General features: G+C 31.7%; 1 protein-coding gene across 6 annotated transcripts in view; it reads left to right on the top strand.

Annotated features, from left to right (window-relative positions):
* The window catches only part of LOC125068082 (putative polypeptide N-acetylgalactosaminyltransferase 9), a 180,270-nt gene that overhangs the window by 129,311 nt on the left and 27,980 nt on the right, over positions 1–22,979 (top strand). The window lies entirely within an intron of this gene.

Raw genomic sequence — 22,979 nt, forward strand, 5'->3', positions numbered from 1 at the left:
TATTGAATAATATTATTAATTATTATATTGAAGTAAAATAAATCGTCGTATATAATAAACTCAACATAAGTTTTGATATTTGTATCTGTTACTTTTATTAAATTTTGAATGTGCATCCTTTATCATGTCCGCTAGTGTACGCATAGTATCCAATATCAAGCGTCGATGTCACGATGGCGCCGAATTTTATTTCTCCACGAACGGAAGCACCAGCGCTTTTTACGTACACGGTATGTCGACCGGTCGGTTTTAATTTTATTATTCTCTTTGCACGTATCGGTATCTACTGCCTGCGATAGTTTGCTGATGAAGTTTGCAAGTTGTAATGCACTTCGTAAGCCACGGTAACTCGATGTCCTATCGTACTAGAGCGTCTGTTTCCAATCAAAACGAAACTAACTTTTAATTTTTATCAAATGGATCTTTGATCTGAATAGTGATTGGTACATTTAGGTAATTAGAAAATATATTTATAAAGTAGTCGAACATCGACATTCATCAACAACAACACTATTGATAAAATCGAATTAGTGTTTCTAACGTCTGAATATATTAATAGTTCTATATCAAACAGAGCAAATAAATTCTAGACTGTTTCAATCCCTGCAGATTTATGACGGCATAATATTTACAAGGTCCTTGTTAGTACAGCATCAATCACCACCGGCTTCGTCTCCTTAATAACCGCGCTCCCCTAACCTTCTACCTATATCAAAATCTTTAGGGTCGACTTAAGCATAAGACGCATAATGAAACTTGCAAATGGTTAGATGTGGCAAAACTGATATAAAAATACAATTTAATTGTTATTAAATACAAAAAATATAACTGAAAAACATTAATACTCAAATATACCTCTACACACGAATGAACCAATAATATCTATTCATTTATTGATTCTGTATTGTACATCGCATAAAGGCTTGAAATAACTCAAAAAAAGAAATGAATAAATACTACAAATATTGTAGAAATACAGACACTAAAGACCGTAATAAATACTGAATAAATATTATCTACATATGATAATAATCAATACATTGAATTACTTATATTAAAAGTCGAACATTGAACATCAAGGATAATTTAATGTCATTAGTTCCACGCCTAATCATACCCGTTCAATCAGACCTTTCATAGTTAATCGGGTTGATGCTCTTTCAGCCCCCCGTGGCCTTTTGATTAGAGACCTCTTTATAAAGACCTGGTATTATACTAGTCAACTGACTTATCGTAAATTATTGGTCGAATCTGCTAAATCAGGTTATATTTAATTTAATCCCCAGTAACCTAAAAACGAATTTATTAGTAACTTTAAATACAATCTTGATTTAAAAGCGACTAAATGAAATCCATCTTCATAAAGTACGATAATAACTCTTCATAAATTTGACTACAATGTAAAAGAAGTAATATATAATAATTTTGAAGATCCAACGCTTAAGAAGCTATAAAAGTGTCGTTTGAGGGAAATTCCCTGTAAAGCTTACGAAAGTCTGGTCACACGACGAATCCTTGTCAAAGGCTGTATGAATCTTTGAGAGTTATTCTAGTTCACATTTCATATCTTCCGTTTATTGGCATGTCAGATTAAGAAAGTACGGATTCATCAAATATCTCTAGTGACTTACAGCATTTTGATATTATGTAGGATTGTATATTAGTCATACATAAATTTAAAATAAAATTAGTACCTAGTCAACATGGAAAATTATCATTCGTGTAAAAATTAATGACTTACGACGTACGTAGCTTTTAAGTAATATTATTTTAAGGTAGGGATAGTGATCAATGAAATTGTACGGAACGTTAGTAGCGATATACTATGCATTTATTCTCACCCACAACGTCCGATCGGAATTGAGTTCAGTCACGGCAAAATGTAAAGAGTTCTCGCGATGTATGGAATATTTTTAATGTATCCGACAGTTGCACTGCTGGCGTGTCATTGACATTTCGTCAAATTGCAATAAAACACGTACGTACGTATGTATGTTACAGGATGTCGAACTAAGAATGAAGTAAAGAAACTTGAGTACATTTTTTGATTACTCAATAGATTGACAATAACTTGAATTTATTAAATGGTGAATTTTCAGTTCCATATATTTTAAATGATGATAATTTTATTGGTACATTTATTTACGATGGGAAATATCCCAATAATTTATTATTTTCCAATTACTATCTGATAGCTATGTATCATTGAAATGACGTTTAAACCATTGCACTTTCGTACTGTTGAAATTAATTCATTTCATTATTACTCCGTTGCGGACTGTAAATTTATTTAATTTGTCGCTCGCCGAGCGTGCGGTCACTGCGGTCTGACCCAGCTTCTTGTTGCAAGAAATAAATAAGCCCCCTACAAGTTAAACCCTTCCTCTCTTATTTAATTTCTTGTTTTATGAGCAACATCAAATGTTAATTTAAGAACGTCCTTATTTTCAAAGGCTACTTCATTTGTTATAAACTAAGAGGTTAAACGTTGTATTGCGGAGGCTCATAAGTTTCGCTTTTAGACGTTATTAAATTTTGAAGGAGTCAAGTTTTGTAGAAAAGTTGAAATATCGAAGAGCACTCGAGTGATCTTATCCCAGTTTAATCATTTCGTGTTAGAAGTACCTACTTATTTAATATTTTCTTAGAAATACGTTTCAAGAGTTTTTTTTTCGTTATTATATCGATATCTATGTTTATATTCATATGTACGTAATGTTGTTATAATAAAGTAATAATTTTCATAATAAGAACCTTAAACGTAGAAATTCAATCTTCTTTGAAATAAGGAAAGAATTTTCTGATCAAACGAATCCAAAAATAAAGATGCGAGAGGACAGTACCGAGACGTGAGCTGTTTCCTCAATATCAGTTCACACTAGGAACATTCGCGCCATTAACCGTGAAAAGAGCGATCGCGCAGAAGAGATTCAAGGGACGCGACAAATTATCGAAACGCCTTCGAGAATACTGTACATCGACAGTTTGTGTCGACGGACGAATCAAATGCTAGTAATTTACACTGACGTTATTTTCCAAGGTTTTGTATTCTCTATAGACAATAAACTAAACTTAAATTATGATTTTGAGTAGAACTTTTTGTTGACAAGATATTTACATCGACTAATGTTGTACCTTTAATCGGTTTATTATATTTATCATACATTGTGGGTGATTATTGACTTTTATACAATCGTTGGCTCGTTAGGCATTGAATTTGAGAATCGTTAATTTTATTAAAGCATTTTACACTGTCGCTGATATATGTGAAGATAGTTATATTATTTGAGCACGACGGTAAAATACCTCTATTAACGCTATGATTACAGCTAGCCGACCATTCAGGTACCGGCTAATGTAAATGTTGTTTAACATGAAACAGCTAGGTATTCGCATATGCAATGTGTTGCCGTAATACTAACCGTGTTGTGATTCCAAAAAGTGATAAAATACCATAATAGCATAGAGTAGAATCAGATTTAAACGAATATGAGGCATACTGAAGAGTCGAGAATACTCGATAAAACATGTGAATCTTTATCGAAGTACCTACTGAATTTCTTATCGGTTCTTCTCGGTAGGATACCGATCATACATCCCAAACCGATAGTAGTTTCACATTTAATTTAATACTGTAACATGAAGATTCAAAAGGGTTTTGATGAGTCTACTTAAATAGAGAATTTAAATTTTGTGGGTTACAAGCGGGCAAATAATTTTCTTGGATTTGTATTTGTAATATGATTCCATGATTGGCTATAGAGGAAAACATCTAGAGAATCAGCTACATGTGTATCCTCCAAGCCATGGGCAGCGTGCAAAATTAAGTTTAAAAATGATTGGCTAAAGGAAAACATCAAGAAAATCAGCCACATGTGTATCCTCCAATCCTCCTACAGCGTGCAAAATTAAGCTTAAAATCTTTTTCTTATAAACGAAAGGAAGACTTAGACACTGTCGGGCAGTGTGATGAAAGACAATAAATTTGAAAGTCACCTATAACTATACCTATCAACTTAAAATAATACTAGTGGATCGTTTTAAAAATGTTATATACACTGAAAAGATCTTACTGTGTATGTTAACTAATGATTTTGCAACGCTATATAAAATATCAAACATGAAGTTAACTACATACATATATTATGACAGTTTATGAGATTATATCCAATGAAGAAATATGTGTGTATTTAATTCAATAATATGAAAGATTATTGTATTTATAAATAAATATTATGAAACAGTACCCTATAGTGACTCTTAATAAAAAAACTGTTCTGCCACGCCATGTGGGGACGATATCGCCGAGTAACACAAAATTGGATGTTTTCCGCCAAAGAATACAAATGGGCTTCGGATTAGAGTGTTACGTAACGGATGAATACAGCAGGTAAAGTAGCCCCCTCGTCAACACGTACACTCGGAATTTATATTACAGAAATATTAAGCGTAAAGTACCTTAATGTTGATAGAAATCTTTGTACACTTGCGGGTGACCTTATTTTTATTACGATTATATGTTATCTAAGTTTATTATTTTTATGTACATATATATACTATTAATAATAATCATAATAAGAATCAAGTTTGTCGGGATACACGTGCCAATTTTTCCTTGATATTGGTATACATATAACTTACAAGTGAAAAGTTATGAAATACGAAAGTAACATGTTTACATCATTGTTTATTTATATCGTAATACATGTAATTTTGATATATTGAGTAACTTAAACCGATATAAAACTAAAAAAGTAATAGTATTGAAAAGTTCATATTTATTACCTATAAAACAGAAAATTGAAACGATAAAATATTCACATTCGTTTTTATTGCAAAACCACGTGTCATAAATACGCTATCAACACGCTTAGATTTCTTTGAGACTAGTTATTGTTATCAAAATTTATGATAGCTAAACAGGAGTTTCGAAACTAAGACACAAAAATATTGCCTACTGTAGCGCTAGAATCCTCATAATAAATACACTTATACTGTCACGAAAATTTGTCCTGTTCTGGTGTTGACATTATTCGGGAAACTGCGTTGTTATTATCCAGAGAAAATTCTGCTTGCGTTGATATTTTACTAAATAATTGTTTCAAATTTTAATTGATATCAAAATCAGATTGTTCTGTATTTAAGCTTGTCTTGTATCAAAATGTCCATTTCGAATTTTAGACTGCTATGCTGGGAAGGCCTCCTCGTCCTGTTTACGAGAAGTTTTGCAGCTTTTTCCATCACGCTGCTCCAATGTACATTCAGGTTTCTCACGAGGTTTTCTTCATCGCTAAGCATGAGATGAATTACAAACACAAATTAAGCACATAAAAATTCAGTGATGTTTTGTCTGGGTTAAACAAGTAATAATTGGTAAATATGCAGGCATTCTAACCATTCGGCCATTTTCGGCTTTTAGTATGGTTATTATAATAATATTTAATTCGCTATACTATTATTGTAATTGATCGGAGATTTTTTTTATTTTTGTTTTGAAAAAAAAAAGGTTTTTTGTTAAGAAAAAATAGCTACAGTTCTTGTATATATGAAGATTTATCTTGAAATCATTTATCGTTTCATCTCTTAGAAGTATTGCTCTAGGGTAGAACGTCTTTCTCGAGTTATCCGTTGCGATATTTCCACAAGTTTAGCCGTTCTCCTTTATTTACGAGCCCTTCAAGACTCAGGTGTGTCTCAGCTAAGAACTTCTCACTCGCAATAAAGAGAACTGTATTTTCTTATTTGTTTTCTTGTTTCGATCGTTCTTAGCCGTTTAAATTTATTTTTTCAAATGATTTTATTCCGCATTAGCGAGCTGATTTTCAAATGCGTTTTTAAAACTAGTTCAATTTACTGTTACGAAATCGTAATAAAATTTTATTCCTTTTTCTACCATTTTGAAGATAAATAGTGTATGTGACTGTCGAAATCGTAAATGAAAATGCAAACGTTTGTTTGAAAATGAAATGCAAGAACGAGAATATTATCTTTCATCGTATGCGATCCATTTTGATGTTGAAAATTGTAAAATATCACGTGTTTCTTTGAAGGAGGATATCTGAATCTAATGCAAACGTGATATTATGATTTTCTAGCGGGTTCAGTAACACCAATACGTCGCTTTGACGAGTCATTTCTTTGAACGTTGAACCTCTGACGGTTTTCATACGTGATATCAAAGAAGCTCTCTGAAAGCATTACTCTTTGAAATGGTATAGTTTATGCGTCATAGGTCACGCCCTTATTTAACAATTATTATTTATGTACACCTGCAATTGTAATATAATATAATAAAAAAGGTGCGTGTCCTTATGTATGTGCGTGTGAAGTTCTATTCCTTCGGCGTTGTGAAAATAGGTATAATTGCATGCAAAGTATAAATAATAATCTTCTTATAAATAATAAAATTATAATTATTATTATGATAAATGTCATTTATTCTTCTTTCACCATTACTATAAAGCGCACTCTCAAATTTGACTATTCAAAACTTAAATTTGTATTCGAATAAACATCGAAAAATAAGATAAGATTTAAAGCTGAAAATAAGTAGTTATAACGTAAAAAAAATTAATAAAATCATAGTGAACAAATTTGATTGACAAAAAATGATGCCTAAATATGATGTGTGTGTAAATTAAATAAGTTCTATGTAATTATTGTTATATGTTACTATCGTTAATTTATGAGTAAATCTTTATTCTTGTAATAATATCCATATAATCGTATTATTCCATAACCTTTTGTTTATTTGCGGTCACTGAAGTCGTTCCGTTTTTCCTCTTTTTGCGAGTTATGTAATCGCTAAGCCAACAGTGAATTATATCCGAAAACTGTATTTGTCGTCGAGTGGAATATGTTCTCAGATGATTTATGTTCTTGTACGATGTTTATTATTTTTATATTTTTGTTCTTTCGAAAGAAATGTACGATGGTGAGGAGGAATTTCCCTTCGTCTTCTTGTTGACATACGAGCTAATGCGGTTTGCATGATGTATGCCTCCGCGGCCTGACTTTGAGCTGACGGTGTATGCCTAAGACTTTATTCTTTGTTCAGTGACACACACAATGACAGTTAAAACTTAATACATTATTTACAGTGTTATATTGAATTAAGAACTTAGTTATCTACTTACGTCGGAGGTTTAGTTTTTTAATAGTTTAAAACTGGTTTCGTTTTTTTTTAAAGTAATAGAATAAGTGAATAATATCTGTAAAGGTTTTTTTTTATAAATAAAACCAAATCAAGTCAATTTTATTTTTTAATAAGTTTATAAGGAGTTAGAATATATAAGTTTGTTATTAAATGTTTTTTATGACTACGGAATCCTAACTGAATCTGAATAGCTTGATACGAACATGCCTGGATTATATTAATAACCTATTTGAGTTTCCATCTTACTCTAAATTACGACAACGAAACGAGACGGAAAAAGCCCGGCTTGTGAAGTATTCAGGGTTGTGGCTCTCACGATCGATAAGAATCGTGAATAAGCATTTGTTTTATTGTTTAATATGCAAAAGTGCAAGTGAATGTACTTCACTTAGAGCACTTTGTATATTACATCGCATCATTTGATCCAAATTATATACATTAGGCTGTGATTGTCAAGCAAAATGTATTTAAAATGATTTGCAATGACGTACGGCTTTACTTGTAAATGTTGTTTAAAAGGTGATGGGATAAATGTGCTGTCTTTTTCTTTCGGATGAAAAATTGATGATGATAAAAAGAGAGAAATCAGTGTTTGACCAAATAGGTACCCGCTAAATAATGTTTAGTTAATAAACAAAAAACATATTTATTATATAATTTTAAAACAAATGAAGAATTATATAAACTAAATACTGTTAATGTAAATGCTTCATTATTATTTGAAATAAATTAACCAGATTTTAATCTAGATTTTCCGATGTCTTCTCTGAACTTAATCCGAATGAAAATCTTAATTATATATTCAGATGGAGTTCTTAAAGCGATATAATCTTAACAGAGAGATCATTGATTCAACAGAGTTTGCTCATAAACGAAGACTATTAAATATAATGAAACAATAAAAAGTCAATTAAAATCTATTAAACAGTTCTTTGCTGTTGATAGTGATATACTTGGTATAAAACGTTGGTAGGGCTTTGTGCAAGCTCGTCTGCGTAGGTACGACCCACTCAACATTTATTCTACTGCCAAACAGAATATACGCAATACTTAGTGTGAGTGAGCCAGTGTAACAACAGGCATAAGCGACATAACATCTTAGTTCCCAAGGTAAGTGGTGGTGGATAAATATTTCTTACAGTACCATTGTCTGTGGTTAGTGATGACCACATACAACTTAACATCAGTCCTTCTACTTAAATGAAATAAAAAGGTTTTACTTTGTTCTTTCTTTTGCCGCACTGTTCTGATAGAATTCATTTGGAACTTTCATATTATTATAGTTTACAACTTACGAGGAACACGGGCTATTAAGCCAAAATGTTTTTATTGAGATATACACATTATTGCTTTTAATATATCGGGAAGTTAATATACATCTTTGCTGAATGTTTAGTGGCGCGATTCTAAGTTTTTGTATTTACTCAAACTTCGAATAGTATTCCCACCAAATATCATCATTAGAAAAGTCAATGGACATAACGGGAGATTTTATAAATTTGATTTAAAAAAATAGATGAGTAAATCCCTCCTGTTTGAAAATTATATCTCGTGTAAACTAGCTCACACGTCCTGTACACCGGAATACAGAAACACAGAGTGTTGATGTTTGGCGGCATTTAAAATACATTGGTAGGTTATACCCAGGTAGTACTCCATGAATTCCTATTTCTTTTTTAGCAATTAGCAGCTTGTAAATTCCCCATTGCTGGGCTAAGGCCTCCTCTCCCTTTGAAGAGAAGGTTTGGAGAATATTCCACCACGCTGCTCCAATGCGGGTTGGCGACATACAAATATGGCAGAATTTCGTTGAAATTAGACACATGCAGTTTTCCTCACGATGTTTTCCTTCACCGCCGAGCACAAGATGAATTATAAACACAAATTAAGCACATGAAAATTCAGTGGTGCCTGCCTGGATTTGAACCCGAAATCATCGGTTAAGATGCACGCGTTCCAACCACTGGGCCATCTCGGCTCTAGTGAAGTCCTATCACCAAAGAATAATCGCACAATTAATGCTATATTAAGTATCTATAAATATAAGAACGAATACCAGACTTACATATGAATCTTAATATTTTTCATATAAATATACTATATCTTTGGACCAATTTATAAATGTAGCTTTTAGTTTTAATGAATAAGCTAATAGTTTAATAAAATAAAAATAAAGTTCCGTTTATGGAATGCATAGCCATTATTTTCTTCGATCGTTCACTCTCCTAACGAGCTCATTTTTCATTTTAAAATAAGGCAAGATCAGCTTCCGATAATTATAAAAAGTTTTGCAACTTATTTAGTATTTTGAGCTTGAACGAATTAATTGCCTGCTTACCCCGAGGCTTGAATTTTTTAAACTTATTGATATTTTCGTCAGATATTTTATTTAGTTCCTAATACACAATAAAATTAATACAAACACGACACAATTATAAAGGAGTTCTTGGCAAAAGTTTAAATATGTGATCAATATTTTGCATACCTATTTCGTTGATAAAACAAAGAGATAAAAGTTCGTAATTTGAAAAATGATTTTATCTTTCACCCTCTTAGAAGTTTCTTCCGCTGGGTTATTGAAACATCCGAATAATGGCAGCACTCCTCGAGTCTTGGTGAGCGTCGTTTATTCTAACGACATTAGTACATTGCGTCTCCAATGCGGCAACTATTCAATTGAGTACTACAAAACGAGGAAGTGCAGTTATCGTTATAATATATTTTCATTTTCGAAGTATACTAAGCATACCATATCCCGACCCTAATGTGTTTTCAGAGGAAGGGATGGTGGCCCGAGGATAAGTTTTATCATCATCTTTATATCAATTTATTTTCAATAATAAAATTTAAAAAAAAATATATATTTGTGTTTATACAGCTTAGTTGTTTCTAACAGTTTTATGTTCGTACTTAAATTTTTGCCGCATAGTACTAAGTGCCGCATAATACCCAATGTTATATTATATATATAATATAACATTGGGTATTTGAATTATATATCCCTGTGCTGAAAAGCAAGCAAGTCCACTAATTAACTTAGAATTTTCATAGCAATATAGACCTTAAAATGAATAAGCTAAGTTTCGTTTCAGAGCCACGAGTCTAGAAATCCGGCACAAGTCACAGGCACATTTCCAAGACAAATGTGCGCTGTCTAAATTACGCCATCTATATTCATAATATTTCTGATAATAATCATTTCAAAGAATGCCTGAAAATATTATACGTTGCTGTATGTCATTGTTGTTAATTAGTTCGATGATGAGCTTAATACACTACAAATTTCTAGTAATTTCTAAAGAAAAATTTTTCTCTTTTTCGAAAAAATTCGACCACATGACTACCGTTACCGTTTGTGTGATCCTTTTCTTGTATATTCCTTATTTTTTGCATATTTAGGTATTACAATTTACTATGTATAATATGTTCTGGGTTCACAGACTTTTCTGTAGTAACATAAACATATTCATGATGTAAATGTTAATAGATTTCAATTAATTTACATTTTATTTCGAAAAACCTAGTAACTTCTCAAAGGTTTTAATTTAGTAGAAGCTATTCGTCATTCGGTGTAAGAGAAGGCTTAAATAAAGGCGATAGATAAATTACCATTGCAAATGCAATTCTCTGAAATGTCACACGTGTTAGAAAAATGTCCAGTGTGGATTCAATACATTGCAGGTTTCAATTCGAAATCAGGTACGGTTCGACGGGGGTATACGTAAATCGTCGATCCGGATCGAAATCGAATTTTTAATAGAACACTATCGGTTTGCCCAATAAATCTCAGGCCGAATCCTCGCGAACCCAGATCGGCTGTTTCCGTAGGAACGACATCTGCCGTTGACTGGAAACGGTCCAAGAGCAAGCTATCTGCAGATACGACAAACCGAATAAATTATGTGGGAACGTAGCTACCAACGCGATACCAGGTAATAAGCTCGAATTTCCTTTTGGCAAATTGGACTTTAAAACTTTGATCTCGGTTACGTTACGAATTTTTCTAAAAAGTACTATGTATTTATGTAATGGGCTAGTTTCTAAAGTGCTGTTCATGTACATTAGCCGTAACAAAACAGAAATGCCTTAAGTTATTTTCAGTTCATAAAATGTTCTTACATATTCATAGGTGTATAAAATAAAATAATTCTTTTCTAAGGAACATAAAATAAAAAAGTACCAGTAAGTCTCTAATATCGAAACGTAAAATCACGAATAGTGAGTGTTATTGGCCGAAGGAGGTTTAAATCGGTGGGACCGTTCAAAAGATGAAAGAGCTTACTCGGCGTCGCGTCTTGATTTATTGGCTCCTCAAAACCGCTGCCGGTGAAATCTTCGATTGCTTGCTGTGAACATTAAAAGGCGCTTATGACTATATTTATTTTTATAACGTTAGAGATACTTTAACATTATGGCTTAACGTTCTTTGCTTCTATTTTATGTATTATACGAAAAAGCACGATTTTTTTTAACTGAAAATTTATTAATATTTGGTTAATTAGCAGTAAATAAATAATTAGTATAAAATAAAACTTTAACTTAGAACAGGTTATCTAGGAACGTAGCCGTAAGATCAGCGAATATTAATTTTCAAACCAGTTGGTCGTATTTGTAAGCCGGTCAGCGAGCAGTCATTATTGAATCAGCGACTATGTCAGTCAATTATGTAGTATACAGTACATCAGGACTCATCACAGTAAGAGGATTTGTAACGTAGGCACCACACATTAATTGTGGAGTAAATGAACATTTCCTTTTCATCTACAGTTTCATTTTAAAAATTGCATCGTTCTGAACGTGCGATTCGTACTGACCTAAATATTACGATGGATATGATCGAGCGGTAGAAATATGTGAAATGCAGTATGATTTTGTGATTTAGTGGTTTTCAATCAGAAAATGTACTTATTTGTCTACAGATCGTAAGTCTGTAACGGGATCGCCGCGTGGTCATGTATCTGTTTAAAGTAGGCCTTTGTGATTGATTTTTATATAATAACAATGAAATAATTGATATGTTTTTCTTGAAGTATTCACTTAACATCAAATAGGACCTTTGTTTTGAATTTGCTCGTTTGCTCTTGTGTTTTCAACTTATTAAAATAAATACAAAAAATATTATTAGTTTAATTTACTTGAAAGCCATAAGGTTATATAATAAAGTATTTTGCAGCAAAAAATGTACACATGAACGAAATTACAGGTTATTATAAATATTAATGTCAATAATAAAAATAATTGACTCATTTATATGTACAGGAGATAATTTCACAAACTCCGCCGTTCCAAATGGCGTAATGGTGCACGAAAAAGGTTTTTTCGTGACTTGTTATGTTGAGTTTCAAGTTTTTGCCAAGTTTTAATAGAATATCATTGATAAATTTTAGAAAACACGTGTTGTATTGGAATTTAACTTTGTATTCCTTTATATTCTACATTGATTTTTTGTCAGTAATTTGAAATAAATTTATCGTCTACGCAGATATCCGAAAGTATGATCTGATGCAACCATATTAATTGTTCTAATTATTTGGTTGCTGCTAAGAGATCAATGATCTAATGACAGCAAAAGTCCACAGTTGCGCTAAAAATATTGTATTGCAAAAGATAAATCAAAAACAGAAAAGACTGGTTTTTTTAAATAAATAGTGATTTTTAACCAGGACTTTTCGAGCTATAGTCTCATAAGCTAGCCACTAGACCAAAGTGACAAGTGTAGTATTTTTTTATGTATTAGAATGGGCTAATTATGGTAAGTGGTGAGCACAGCAGAAATATTAACCATGCTTTACATCACACCAATGCATTATCCCCGGGAGCTAAGATTCTGTGTTACCTGACACAGCATCTTCATCGAGTGCCCACGTACCTTACACGGGCACTCGCCCTTCAAGACCGGAACATAGCAATACTAACTATTGGTATTTTGTGGTCGAATATATGATGAGTGGATGTTACCTACCCAGACGGGCTTTCACGAAGCCCTAACACCAAGTAATATTACATATTTCTCTAACTAAGCCCGATTGACCTTTATAGAAAACATTTATTTTAACATGATTTGTAACTACTCTAGAATTTAGATAGAACTATTTCTGAATAGAATAATAGCTTTTTTGTCTTCTTTTTTTTATTACATTTATAAAACATAATTTTGTTACTCTGTTCTTAGATATTTACATAACGTTTTGCTTTTTTAATAAACCTCGATAAAGTAAAAGAAAATATTCGTACCGCAGTCTTCGGACTTTATTAAATGCTTACAATGGGAGAGAGGTCAAGGGCTTGAATAAAAATATCTTCACAGTATTGTGCCATTTTTATTATATTTATAAAATCAATCCTAATTAAAAGTGAACTCTCTTTAGATACTTACGATCATTACGAATAATGTAATGTAAATAGAATCTCACAAAACATGAACCAAAATTAAATTATATGATCAATAAAATAAAGAACAGAACAATACCGAAAAATACGTTTGATACGGATAGCAGGACAAATTTTATTTATTTTTGATTTGACTTAGTATTAAAAGTATTTGTTTGTTTATTAATATTCATATTAGTATTGTGAATAAACTGTTATTAGTTTGGTTTTGGCGTTGTTAAATAAGATTTTGAAAGTAAAACAGCATTAGGGACAATAGTGCAATGGTATTCGGGCCGCCTAGCTAAGTAAAAAGTCGCAGGTTCAATCCTGACCCCACTCCTGGCTCAATCCTTAAACTTGGAGAATGTATAGCAATATTAGTAACTCCTTAAAAAGGAGAATTGCCACCACACAAACAAACGAAAAAATGAAAAAAATATATATATTAATGATACATTGTATTGTTAATTTCATTCTTAGAGTGATTTATGTTCGTTTACTTTTTGTTCCAACCGTAAAGACACAGATAAACGCCAACCTAGTGTGCGAGATCATTATATGTGCTATTTTATTTATAAATATTTTCATTTCTATTAGCGCGAGCTGTCACTATTTGAGATATTGCAATATCTTATCGTTTAATTCCGTGGAGAATTAGACCTATTACGCCTTCAATTATTTTGTTAATTATTATTCACTCCATCTACAATTTAATCAATTTGAAATTTTACCTGAATAAATTTATCCTTTGTCATTTTAATTGTTGGTTCTTAAAAATAATAACAATATTAAATACCATGATGTGTATCGTTCTTTTCACTCCTTTCGATCGAATAAGATACAAACAATTAAAGTACTTATTGCTTTGTATAATTCTAAAACATTGAATACCTAAATAGGTATAAGTAACGTTAAAACTGTATTCATCCGTATTAATTAATTCGCATCCTAAACGAGCGGTCCGAGCGTCAAATGGTGTGTTAAAAAACTTAATTAAGCGTCGCAAAGGCTGACATGAGTATTTGAGAGACTGCCGTGAAATCAAGCAGTTATTTCCAACAGTAAATAGAATGGCGTTAGCAAACAGACAGTGTACGGACTATTCATGTGATGGATGAACGATTTGACTAGTAATTAATTATTATCAAGAACTGAATTGTATTTACTAAGGCGTAGTATCGGTCTCTATTATGGGTGACTATTTACTAGTAATTACACGAATAAATTATCTATGTGTGTGTGCATGTAAATAAAGATACAAAGTGACATATCAACCTAAACGTCACGGTTAGCAGCTCGTTGGTTATGTAAGTTACTTAAGTATCTCGTGGTCCAATTCCTTCGTTGTATACCGTTTCTAATATTTCAAACAGACTTCATGTTTCATCGACATCCAATTTTACAATTCGATGATTCAAAAGAGTTTACTTGAAGAAGTTCTTTACTTGGTGGTAGGGTTTTGTGCAAGCCCGTCTGGGTAGGTACCACCCACTCATCAGATATTCTACCGCCAAACTGTATTGTTGTGTTCCGGTTTGAAGGGTGAGTGAGCCAGTGTAACTACAGACACAAGGGACATAAAATCTTAGTTCCCTAAGTTGGTGGCGCATTGGTGATAAGGAATGGTTAATATTTCTTACAACGCCATTGTCTGTGGGCAGTGGTGACTACTTACCATCAGGTGGCCCATTTGCTCGTCCGCCAACCGATATATAGAAAAAAAGTTCTAATATTGTTTTATTATATTCTAATAAAAAAAAATAAACATTTTTTTTTTATTATATTTTTAACGTTACTATAATGCAGTTACCTAAAACTTGTGAAATAATATTAAAAATAAATGGTTTTTAAAATCAAGTGACACGTAGCTGTTTCTTTATAAGATACTCTCCATCATTTAACATCTAAGACGAAATGTTCGTGCTTCAAAATTTGAAAGAAACGTAACGAAGCGTTACATGACAGGCAGAAGTTTGGAGAGACAGCCTTGAATTCAAAAAACCGTAACGAAATAAATATAAAACGCACGCACAAAATATTGAAAAAAGTATTTCATCTTTTACATAGCTTATGAAATTATCACGGATTTTATACATATTACGTATAAAAATATTTTTAAACGTAATAAGAAGAAGCTTAACAGTTTTATGTCTGATAGTGTAGTAGTAAATTGTTATTATTGCTGTAGTATCATATTTGAGTGTTTATTTTTTTACTTTTGAGTATCTTTCAAGATTATTAAAAATACAACGATGCGATATTTAGCGATGTAATTTATACTGTTTTATATTGTTTTGTTCCGTATTATATTAATTGAATACTCGTCCACATTTTATACTTAATTTACTATATTATGTTGATTTAATTTTTTAATCCTTGTAGTTGATTTTTTAATTACATATTTAAAAAATAATACTATTTGTCTGACTTATAAGTCAACTACAGAACCTGTAGTGTATGACTTCTACTTCTGTTAATCGTGGCGTGTTGCGTGCAAAGAACCCACTGGTTTGTTGACGGCTATTGTTCGCCTTTGATAAACACCCTATAGCTTATTATAAGATTGGGCTCGGAGTATGCTTTTATTTTTTGGATTTTCCCAATATTGTAACAAAAATATTTCAATGATTCCCTTTATATATTTTAACTCATAGGCTTCTTTCGATTAATATATATATATTATTATATATTACTCTTTTTTGGGACAATGTATACGTTTTTACAACAGGATCCCAGAAAACGTTCAAAATTATTCAATTATAAAATTCAAAAGAATCGTTAAAGAGCGTTTGTGTTCTAAAGAATATTACAACACTGATGACTTTTTAGTTGACTGCACACCTTGGGAATGAAATGATCGCCTCCAGGCTGTTTCAAATAACTAAAATATAGTTATTATTGTACATGCAAAATGGAAAAAAAAAGTATCCCGCTGCGTTTCTTTCGCCGGTTCTTCTCAGGTCCGAGGTGTTAAATTCCGAACCGGTGGTAGATTTTTTACTATCAATAAGCAAGTGTAAACACTCCTATATTGAATAAAGATATTTGATTTGATTTGATTATTCAAAATGGTATTAAAAAGTACTTTACAAATTTGCATTGTTTTTAAATAAGCGAGAGAATTATTATTATTATTATTACGGTTCTCTATTCAAAAAAAGAAATTTTATATAATGGTTTTTATATCTCTACAAAGAACTACTAGTATAGATAAATAGGTGTAAAAGAAACTAGTCTGCGTCTTGAAGTTTAAATTAAAAAGGTTAACTTCTATACTTATACTGTACTTCCACCTTTTATATAATAATAATTTCTTTGCCTTTATATTAAATATTCCTTCAAAACATTTTGAATATTTCAAATATTCGTATAAATAAAAGTATATGTGATATAAGGAAAATTATTGCCCATATTCAGCTCTTCCACCTTACGTTGCCTTACGGATCGCATTATGCAAATAGGGACAATCACGAAGTAATCTATCAAAATGGCGCCGACATCACATACCCGGTTGCTCATTAACTCTAAGGGGACGAGACAACGAAACGATCTAGCCTGATATGAGATATTTGAACCTTTTCTGAAAAAAAAAAAAAAAATATTGTGTCGAATAATAAAGTGAAAATTGCTTGGGAGGGAACGACTTTTTGATCTTCGGATAGAAATGTGTTAGCACATATGCGTAACATATGGTAGATTAAGATATTTTTATGTTATAATTCTATATATTATATTGAAAAGCGATAGGATGAAGTATTCAATATAAGAGGACAGTTGGGTGAACATATTATATGGGCTTTAATAATAAAACACAAATTTCTAGCAATAATATTTCTCTATTGAAGAAAAAAGTAACAGTCTGTTAATGCCCCACTCTCCTTCGAAGGAGGTGTCACTTTTTTATATAATAAGCAGTTGAAAAATCAGTAGTGCTTGTACGCGCTTAAACTGGCAATTTTGGGTTAAAGTTCATGTCTTCTAACCGCTGAGTCACCTCGACTCTTCAGTGCTTTAATATTTTAAATGTTGATTAGTATTTTGTTAGAGTTGTTATTTATTAATAATATAATTCAGGTTTATACATGGTTAAAGCACAATATCAAAACACATACACAATTTCAACCGAAAACACTCAATAGCATAGAGTACAGTATACTTCTTTAAGGAGAGCATTTTCTTTTTAGGTTCAATTAGGACCGCTTAATGCACTTTAATTACAAAGTCCCATCTAACTAGCATCATTGTTTACCCCACTCTCCCCTATGTGACTGGAAATGACTATCTCGTTAAGAATAACATTGATTTGTTCAATGTCAGAACATGTTGCGATTGACTGAGCCGAGTCTGGTTTAGTCACATTAGAAAGCCTAGAATAATTTACATTACTCATACATATCTCTTATACCGATCTCTAATGATGGTGTTATCATTTAATATTATAGTTAACCTTATAAAAAGAGCGTTATTTCCATCTTCACAATTTGATGGTATTATATTTAAAAGTGTTCTGTATCCTTACGTTACGAGCCGGATTACAATCCTACGCTTGTCAATTCAGTGAGTCATATCGAATACGTGCATACAAGTGCGTGACCCAAGATATAAACGTTTAAATTGCGAAGGTGTTGCGTCAATGAGTTAAAATGTACTCTTAATTTTATAGATATACTAGTGTTCGCCCAGTGTCCGAAATTCGAACATAGTCATCATTGAAAATTAGACGAAAGAGGTTTCCAATCAATTTCCAAATATTTTTTATTGATTTAAATTTTTGATTGATCTTTTGCCAAACAGAGCAATAAAAGGCCATGAAGTGGTTTGTCTTTGCCTATTTGAAAAACAATCCATGTATATATATATATCAATAGAATAAAAATATATATCAATAGAATAAAAAGAATTAAAAAAGAAAATCTAAAAATATCAGCTAATATTAAAATATTCCTACTAATGTAAAGTTTTAATAGACGTAAGTAAATGTGCCCGAGTGTGGAGGATGCTAGTACAAGAGCTGAAAGTATATCCTCAAGAATTAATACCAAGGGAGTCGTTGCTAACGAATATATACGCTTCAGGTTTACACGTGACCCAAAAATTTTGGCTCTACGAACATTACACTGCATAGTTGAATATGAACACGCATTTTAATTAGCTAATGCGGCCTTCCAGCTACAACGGTGTGTCTCGTACAATTGTGCCTTTGAAATTGTGTATGCATGTTGAACGTTTTAATTTACAGCATCAAGACTATCTTGATTTATAAAACGGTACGTTTCGTCTCAAAGTATTTTTTTTTTCCTTTTTTATCATAGGATGAGACGAACAAAATGCTCACTTGTCTTGCATATGTATGCATATCTGCATGTCTTATATATTAATAGTGTAAGCCGATTTTGTCCCAGTGATTATGGAAGATAGCAGCACAAAAAATCGGTTATGGTCTCATCTTGAAGAGCTCAAGCCGTAGATGTGCAGAAAAATAAAGAGGATTCTTGATTCCAATTTACTAAATTGTTACGATTTTACAAATAATTAAGTTACTGGCCGGTTAGAGAACGGCTGTATAAAAAAATTAATCAAAAAGGTGCGAAACTTCTACGACACACGTTGTTCTTTGTTGTGTTTTAATAAAAAAATATTTAATAACTTTAAATAATGTGTAATCGGGGGTGAAGATGTTTTAACATAACGAGAGTTTGTTAAAAATGAACACGCTTATCTCGAAACAAGTAAAAATAAACACTTTCTAAAAAATCTGTTAAATAAGCGCGAAGATTCGCGGGCGACCCACTAGTTAATAGTTATTTCCTCATAGAATGTCAATGTCTATCACTATTAGAAGGTCAGAAGTAACAATCCTTTCGAGGAACAATTGTACGTCCGTTTTCCGTAAGACAAGTAAAAATAGGAACTTGATTTACGTTTTTGTATAAAATTGTTAATGTCATCGTATTGTCACTTATGATATTTACGTAGGTATTATTATCTGGCATACAAGATTAATTACATTTGAAATTCCATTTCACATTATACCAACATAGCATTTATCAATGATTCACTCGTTTCTGAGTAACATAAACTAAATTGTCATCTGACATTTGTAATTTATATACAACAAGCAAGTAATAGAATTATTCGAGTTGTATAGATCAGTAACTTTATTTGATACAACAAGATCTGTTTGCTATTCAGATTCCTATACATTGAATCGAAGTGGTCTTATTCGTAAATGCAACCTAGACTTGTGATAATGGTGGATTCTTTCGATTGTCCCGGGTTCAAATGCGGGGCCGCTGAATCTAAAATCTACAATTTATCTCGCGTTCGATATGGGAAGACTCGTGAGCTAATCTGAAATATCTATTCCCGCTGACCCTCAGTGGAATAGCTTTATAAGTTATACTGGGCGTACCCCGTCTACTGCTTAATAGACGAGATATTATTCTTCTTTTTAGTGTAATAATATTTGACGTAATTACTGCAATTATATACAACTCTTATTTCTTAGTGTTCATAATGTTTTTCTTGATAATTCTTAACAATCATCATTCTTTATAAGAGCAACAGTTTTTCTTGTCTAGTTTTATATATATGCATTATGACGTAATCAATCTTATTTATTATTAACATTTAAATTAAGCGAAAAATACGTGTAGTGTAATATAAAAATCTATATCAGCACGAAAGGCTCAAAAGTTCGTATCATGAAGGTGGGTAAAAATTCATTATCCCAAGAGATTACCCCGTACCTGCAAAGATATTAAAAGCTCAAATGTGTGGAAGAGCATTGACTATATTATGATACTATAGAAACATACTTTCACGTTACAAAGCCAGAGGTACTTCTACAATCACTTCAATTACACTTAATATTTTTATTTGTAATAATCATTACTTTTTCTAATGCAATGTTTTCCAATTCGTTCGTTTGATGACTTTTTAAAGTTGAAGTTATGTATAACCTCTAGAATTTGATGTTCTCGGTGCTCGTTTCTGTATTTTCTAGAATATTGTCTTTGTTTGTATTATGTATATCTGAATAAGATATGTTCGTGATTCTTTCGCGCATATCTTGATTAGATACGAATAAGACGATATTTTCTCCAAAATTCACTCGTATTTTGTTAACGAGATGCAATTTTTGATTAATTACGATTGACTATTTTATTTAATAAATTAAGTACTTACACAAAAGGTACATAAATATTGTCTCCAACGATGTCTTCTTTATTTGATTAATCTCATTCTAGTACTATTCTTATTAAATATTATTATTATTGTAATAAATCACGATTTCAATAAGATAATTTTTTACTTATTTTTGAACTATAAATTTAAGATTTTCTGTTACAATTTAATATCAAAAGAAATTATACAAAATATGTATACAGATAAAACTAAGATGTATAATTATATTAAGACGAAAAATATTTCCCATAAAATATAATGTAAAAATGAAAAAAAATAAAATGTAAAATATAATGTTTGGTTTCAATGAAAAATGTAAAAAGGAAACAGGGGATCAATTTTACTACAAAATTGAAAAATTATATCGCAGTCGCATCGACGATAATCGGCGTAATCGTTTCGGAATAAAAAGTATCGGAATAGAATCGTCGAAAGTATTGTAACCGTTATAAGTTAGTAGAATAGGCTCCCGGATTGTTACTCTCAAGCTGTATCGTTAGAGAGGAAAGAAGTGGTATCGTATGAAATAACGACCGTTCAAACGTACACAGGCTTATCTCCGCTCGTATACATTTAATAAGCCCCTTCAGCAGCAGTTTTGTTCGTACAATTTAATAACCGAGCAATTAAAAAATATCACCGATTCCGAAAGTTAGATCTGCCCGCTTCGGTTTGCAATTTTTATAGCGCACAAATTGAACGATCTCCCAAGGGTATGAACGAGGCAGATTTTATATTGAATTCGAAGTTCTTTTTATTACGTTATATTCAGATACTTGAATGATCCATAATTTGTTTCGAATTCGTGCTTGTCTATACTAATATTATAAATGCGAAAGTAACTATCTAGTAACTATCTTCACGCTGTATCGATTAAGATGAAATTTAAAATTGAAATAGTTTGAGTCCCCGGGAAGGACGCAGACTTTTTTTATTACATCCCTCGAGTGTAAAGTATTACAAGTTTTTTTTTTTTTTTTAAATTTTGGCTTTTATTTATGCCAAGAGGGCACAGATTATTTCGCCAATGTCACGTGCGAGTATTACAAGTTACGCGCAGGTAAAGTTCCAGGGCCAGCGTAACATTTATATATATATAAACTGCTGACGCGAGTTTGATGAAACATTGTATGTAGGTAGTTTAAACCGCGAGAAATAAAATATACATGAATACTGGTACTGAATAAATTAAAATTTGTATTATTAATATCATGTCAATAAAATCGCAGATAAAGGGTAATTTAATATACTCCTTATTTACATACTAGGGAACCATTTTTAATGAGAAAGTATTAGTATCATAATGTTGGATGTATGATTTCCAAATAGATCCAAACTAAACTGAGTAAATAATGTTTGTGTAGTGAAACATAAACGGAGAGTCCGTCACCTTTACTTTAAGGTATTCAGATATTTAGAAACAGTAATTATATCAAACATTTTACCTTAAATTTGCAGCCGTCTCATCCGATACGGTTATAGCGTATTAAAAGGAAAATAGCGCGCATTTCACAGTAATTCCATTAGCGAACATTGACTTGACTACTCAATTAGCGTCAGTAAGTTCATCTTTTATAGTATATTTATATTTGTAGGAAATAGACCTTCGAAACGACCTCCGGTAAACATATTTCAACCTTAAACCGTTATTAATCCTATGTTAACTCAATTAGGCGTCGAGTCCCTTATTAAGGGCGGATATAGCGGATACGACGCGGGTTATAAGTGCTCCGGGGCGCGTCGAGTCGGAAACTAGAATGGTGGCACGGTCTAAACTCTTAGGCAAGAAGGATGGCATCGGAGCGATGATTGAGAGTAAATATTTAGACCTTATTTATTTTATTTTACATTTTGAAACTTTCGTATTATAACCAAGAGCTTATTTAATGTTTTAACGATATTATCATTAATTTTGATTTCTTTAAAATTACTTTAATATAACGAAAGTTTTGTTTTTTGATTTATTTAAAGACAATAAGATATCTTTTATCTTTAAAAAGTTTTTATAATTACCTTATTCGAATTATTTATTCAACAGCGTTTATTAAAACATGTCGTTTCGTCATAATTCAATTTTTGCAACAATGTTAATATGAGTAGTAAGAACAGTTTTTGAAAAATTGTTTTAATATTGCATCTAGTAGGTACTCTGTGTTAATAGAAGATCGTGGAAAGTGTTTCTAGAGGCGCGGATTCGAAGGCGAAAGCGGACTAATGCGTCCTCTGTAGCGAGCGGCGACGAGCACCCTTGAGATGTTGTCAG

This window comes from Vanessa atalanta, chromosome 13 (genome assembly GCF_905147765.1).
Source record: "Vanessa atalanta chromosome 13, ilVanAtal1.2, whole genome shotgun sequence".
Lineage (NCBI taxonomy): Eukaryota > Metazoa > Arthropoda > Insecta > Lepidoptera > Nymphalidae > Vanessa > Vanessa atalanta.